Below are 6,213 nucleotides of genomic sequence, written 5' to 3' on the forward strand. Positions count from 1 at the left end.
AGTGGGGCCAAGGACTTAATATCCCTGCCTCAATTAGGCGTGAAAAACGCCCTTATTGTGCAATTCTGGCGTTTAACGCCACTTCCATGCTTGTTTCTGGCGTTAAATGCCCAAATGGAGCTTGTTTCTGGCGTTTAACGCCAGCTTTCCTCTGGGTGCAATCCTGGCATTTAAACACCAGACCGCTGCTCATTTCTGGCGTTTAACGCCAGTTTCATGCTCTGTTCTGGCATTAAACGCCAGCCAGATGCTACTTACTGGCGTTTAAACGCCAGTAAGCTCTTCCTCTAGGGTGTGCTATTTTCAATGCTGTTTTTCATTCTGTTTTTGATTTTTCAGTAGTTTTTGTGACTCCACATGATCATCAACCTAATAAAACACGAAATAATAAAGAGAAAATAAAATAAAATAAAATTGATTAAATAACATTGGGTTGCCTCCCAACAAGTGCTTCTTTAATGTCAATAGCTTGACAGTGAGCTCTCATGGAGCCTCACCGATGTTCAGAGCATTGTTGGGACTTCCCAACACCAAACTTAGAGTTTGGATATGGGAGTTCAACACCAAACTTAGAGTTTGGTTGTGGCCTCCCAACACCAAACTTAAAGTTTGACTGTGGGGGCTTTGATTGACTCTGCAGTGAGAGAAGCTTTTCATGCTTCCTCTCCATGGTTACAGAAGGAGTTCCCTGAGTTTTAAACACAAGGTTGTCCTCATTCAGTTGAAGGATCAATTCTCCTCTGTCCACATCAATCACAGCTCTTGCTGTGGCTAGGAAGGGTCTTCCAAGGATGATGGATTCATCCTCATCCTTCCCAGTGTCTAGGATTATAAAATTAGCAGGGATGTAAAGGCCTTCAACCTTTACTAACACATCCTCTACTAGTCCATAAGCCTGTTTTCTTGAGTTGTCTGCCATCTCTAATGAGATTCTAGCAGCTTGCACCTCAAAGATTCCCAGTTTCTCCATTACAGAGAGTGGCATGAGGTTTATCCCTGACCCAAGGTCACACAGAGCCTTCTCAAAGGTCATGGTGCCTATGGTACAATGTATTAAGAACTTTCCAGGATCATGTTTCTTCTGAGGCAATGTCAGTTGATCCAGATCACTCAGTTCATTGGTGAGCAAGGGAGGTTCATCTTCCCAAGTCTCATTACCAAATAATTTGGCATTCAGCTTCATGATTGCACCAAGGTACTTGGCAACTTGCTCTTCAATGACATCTTCATTCTCTTCAGAAGAAGAATACTCATCAGAGCTCATGAATAGCATAAGAAGGTTCAATAGAATCTCTATGGTCTCTAGATGAGCCTCAGATTCCTTTGGTTCCTCAGAGGGAAACTCCTTATTGATCACTGGACGTCCCAGGAGGTCTTCCTCACTGGGATTCACATCCTCTCCCTCCCTTGTAGGTTCGGCCATGGTGATTAAATCAATGGCTTTGCACTCTCTCTTTGGATTTTCTTCTGTATTGCTTGGGAGAGTACTAGGAGGAGTTTCAGTGACCCTTTTACTCAGTTGACCCACTTGTGCCTCCAGATTTATAATGGAGGACCTTGTTTAATTCATGAAACTTAAAGTGGCCTTATATAGATCAGAGACTATATTTGCTAAGTTAGATGGATCCTGCTCAGGATTCTCTGTCTTTTGCTGAGTGGATGACAGAAAAGGCTTGCTATTGCTAAACCTGTTTCTTCCACCATTGTTAAAGCCTTGTTGAGGCTTTTGTTGATCCTTCCATGAGAAATTTGGATGATTTCTCTATGAGGAATTATAGGGGTTTCCGTAGGGTTCACCCATGTAATTCACCTCTGCTATTGCAGGGTTCTCAGGATCATAAGCTTCTTCTTCAGAAGATGCCTCTTTAGTACTGTTGGATGATTCCTTCAATCCATTCAGACTCTGAGAGATCATATTGACTTGCTGAGTCAATATTTTGTTCTGAGCCAATATGGCATTCAGAGTATCAATTTCAAGAACTCCCTTCCTCATAGGTGTCACATTATTCACAGGATTCCTTTCAAAAGTGTACATGAACTGGTTATTGGTAACCATGTCAATGAGTTCTTGAGCTTCTGCAGGCGTTTTCTTTAGGTGAATAGATCCACCTGCAGAATGGTCCAGTGACATCTTTGATAGCTCAGACAGACCATCATAGAATATATCCAGGATGGTCCATTCTGAAAGCATGTTAGAAGGACACTTTTTGGTCAGTTCCTTGTATCTCTCCTAAGCTTCATAGAGGGATTCACCTTCCTTCTGTTTGAAGGTTTGGACATCCACTCTAAGCTTACTAAGCTTTTGAGGAGGAAAGAACTTGGCTAAGAAAGCCTTGACCAGCTTATCCCAAGAGTTCAGGCTATCTTTAGGTTGAGAGTCCAACCATACTCTAGCTCTGTCTCTTACAGCAAACGGGAAAAGCATAAGCCTGTAGACCTCGGGATCAACCCCATTGGTCTTAACAGTATCACAGATCTGCAAGAATTCAGTTAAGAACTGAAAAGGATCTTCTGATGGAAGTCCATGAAACTTGCAGTTCTGTTGCATCAGAGAAACTAATTGAGGTTTAAGCTCAAAGTTGTTTGCTCCAATGGCAGGAATTGAGATGCTTCTTCCATGTAAATTGGAATTGGGTGCAGTAAAGTTACTAAGCATCTTCCTTGCATTGTTGTTATTTTTGGCCATATCTCCTTCTTTTTCGAAATTTTCAGTAAGATTTTCTCCAGAGAGTTATGCTTTAGCTTCCCTTAGCTTCCTCTTTAGAGTTCTTTCAGGTTCAGGATCAGCTTCAACAAGAATGTTCTTATCCTTGTTCCTGCTCATATGAAAAAGAAGAAAACAGAAAAGAAAATATGGAATCCTCTATGTCACAGTATAGAGATTCCTTATGCAAGTATAAGAAGAGAAGAATATAAGAAGGAGAATCCAAACACAAGGATGAGGAGTAGGTTCGAATACTTAGATGAAGAGGGGTGTTAGAAATTAAATAAATAAATAGAAGGAGGTGAGGGAGAAGAATAATTCGAAAAGTAAACAAAATAAAATAAAAATATTTTAAAATTAAATTTAAAATTCTAAAATTAAAATTGAAATTAAATTAAATTAAAATTAAAAACAATTAGTTAATTAAAAAGATTTTTGAAAAAGGGGAAGGTAATTTTCGAAAATTAGAGAGAGTTAGTTAGTTAGGTAGTTTTGAAAAAGATAGGAATCAAACAAAAAGTTAAGTGGTTAATTGAAAAAGATTTGAAAATCAAATTTGAAAAGATAAGAAGTTAGAAAAGATTTTGAAATTGATTTTGAAAAAGATGTGATTGAAATTTATTTTGAAAAAGATTTGAAAAAGAAATTTAAAAAGATTTGATTTTGAAAATGAATTTGAAATTAGCAATCAAAAAGATATGATTGAAAAATTAAAAAGATATGATTTTGAAAATTAAAGTTGATTACTTGACTATAAAGAAACAAAAAGATTTGATTTTAAAGTTTAAAAATTGAACCTTTCTTACTAGGCAAGTAACAAACTTAATATTTTTGAATCAATCACATTAATTGTTAGCATTGAATTCGAAAATATGGAATAAAAATAAGAAAAAGATTTTTGAAAATCATTTTGGAATTTTCGAAATTATGAAAGGAAAAATGAGAAAGATTTGATTTTTGAAAAAAGATTTGAAAAAGATAGAAAAAGAATTGAAAAAGATAAAATTTTTAAATTGAAAATTTGACTTGACTCATAAGAAACAACTAAATTTTAAAAAGTTTTGAAAAAGTCAACTCAAATTTTCGAAATTTATGAGTGAAAAAGGGAAAGATATTTTTTTATTTTTGAATTTTTAATGATGAAAGAGAAAAACATCAAAAAGACTCAATGCATGAAAATTTTGGATCAAAACATGTGATGCATGCAAGAACACTATGAATGTCAAGATGAACACCAAGAACACTTTGAATGTCAAGATGAACATCAAGAACTTATTTTTGAAAAATTTTCAAGAAAAGAAAAATATACAAGACACCAAACCTAGAAATTATCAAACTTTAGACACTAACAAATTGAAAATGCATATGAAAAATAAGAAAAGACACAAAACAATAAAATATGAAGATCAAACAAGAAAACTGGCCAAGAACAACTTGAAGATCATGAAGAATGCAATGCATGAAATTTTCGAAAATAATTTTTAGAAAATTAAAAAGATGCAATTGACACCAAACTTAAAACTTGACTCTAGACTCAAACAAGAAACACAAAATATTTTTGGTTTTATTATTTTATTAAACTTTTTTTTATTTTTTTTTGAAATATAATTAGGAAAAACGAAAGAGAAGAAAAAATTTTTGTATTTTTCGAAAATAAGAAATAAAAAGCTTAAAATTAAAATAAAATTACCTAATCTGAGCAACAAGATGAACCGTCAGTTGTCCAAACTCGAACAATCCCCGGCAACGGCACCAAAAACTTGGTGCGCAGAAATCGTGACGGTTCCATTCCTTGGTAACGGTGCTGAAAACTTTATATGCACGTTCATAATCTTAATTCTTTGTCACAACTTCGCACAACTGACCAACAAGTGCACTGGGTCATCCAAGTAATAAACCTTATGTGAGTAAGGGTCGATCCCACGGAGATTGTCGGCTTGAAGCAAGCTATGGTCACCTTGTAAATCTCAGTCAAGCGGATTCAAATGTATTAAGAGATTATAGTGTACTAAAAGATAATTAAAATAGGATAGAGATACTTATGTAATTCATTGGTGAGAGTTTCAGATAAGAGTATAGAGATGCTTTCGTTCCTCTGAACCTCTGCTTTCCTGCTGTCTTCATCCAACCATTCCTACTCCTTTCCATGGCAAGCTTTATGTAGGGCATCACCGTTGTCAATGGCTACATCCCATCCTCTCTGTGAAAATGGTCCAATGCGCTATCACTGCATGGCTAATCATCTGTCGGTTCTCGATCATACTGGAATAGGATTTACTATCCTTTTGCGTCTGTCACTACGCCCAGCACTCGCGAGTTTGAAGCTCGTCACAGCCATCCCTTCCCAGATACTACTCGGAATACCACAGACAAGGTTTAGACTTTCCGGATCTCAAGAATGGCTATCCATGGGTTCTAACTTATACCACGAAGATTCTAATATCTCGGACTCGGTCTCCTGTATTAGATATCTAAGAGATACCCATTCTAGCTTGTTTGCATGTAGAACGGAAGTGTTTGTCAGGCACGTGTTCGTAAGTGAGAATGATAATGAGCGTCACATAATCATCACATTCATCATGTTCTTGGGTGCGAATAAATATCTTAGAAGCGGAATAAGCTTGAATTGAATAGAAAAACAGTAGTACTTTGTATTAATTCATGAGGAACAGCAGAGCTCCACACCTTAATCTATGGGGTGTAGAAACTCTACCGTTAAAAATACATAAGTGATGAAGGTTCAGGCATGGCCGAATGGCCAGCCCCCAAACGTGATCTAAAGATGAAACTAAAGATGTAAATACAATAGTAAAAAGTTCTATTTATACTAAACTAGTTACTAGGGTTTACAGAGATGAGTAAATGATGCAGAAATCCACTTCTGGGGCCCACTTGGTGTGTGCTTGGGCTGAGCATTGAGCTTTACACGTGTAGAGGCTTCTCTTGGAGTTGAACGCCAGTTTGTAACCTGTTTCTGGCGTTTAACTCCACTTTGCAACCTGTTTCTGGCGTTTAACTCCAAAATGCAGCATGGAACTGGCATTCAACGCCAGTTTGCGTCGTCTAAACTTAGGCAAAGTATGGACTATTATATATTGCTGGAAAGCCCTAGATGTCTACTTTCCAACGCAATTGAGAGCGCGCCATTTGGAGTTTTGAAGCTCCAGAAAATCCACTTTGAGTGCAGGGAGGTCAGAATCCAACAGCATCTGCAGTCCTTCTTCAACCTCTGAATCTGATTTTTGCTCAAGTCCCTCAATTTCAGCCAAAAAATACCTGAAATCACAGAAAAATACACAAAGTCACAGTAAAGTCCATAAATGTGAATTTTAATTAAAAACTAATAAAAATATACAAAAAACTAACTAAATTATACTGAAAACTCTGTAAAAACAATGCCAAAAAACGTGTAAATTATCCGCTCATCAGGGATCAATACTCTCGGTTATAGATTTTAGGATTGTTTGATGCGATATTTGCATGTCGGTTAGACTATACTCACGATTGGA

General features: G+C 36.6%; 1 non-coding gene across 1 annotated transcript; it reads left to right on the plus strand.

Moving 5' to 3' along the window:
* The first annotated feature begins 2,185 nt into the window (after positions 1-2,185).
* On the plus strand, positions 2,186-2,293 carry LOC148579467 (small nucleolar RNA R71). The gene has a single exon (XR_015899468.1). It is a non-coding gene; the product is annotated as a small nucleolar RNA R71 (small nucleolar RNA).
* Positions 2,294-6,213: the final 3,920 nt, after the last annotated feature.

The sequence above is a fragment of the Arachis ipaensis genome, chromosome B10 (assembly GCF_059453495.1).
Source record: "Arachis ipaensis isolate K30076 ecotype BB chromosome B10, ASM5945349v1, whole genome shotgun sequence".
NCBI classification, from domain to species: Eukaryota; Viridiplantae; Streptophyta; class Magnoliopsida; order Fabales; family Fabaceae; genus Arachis; species Arachis ipaensis.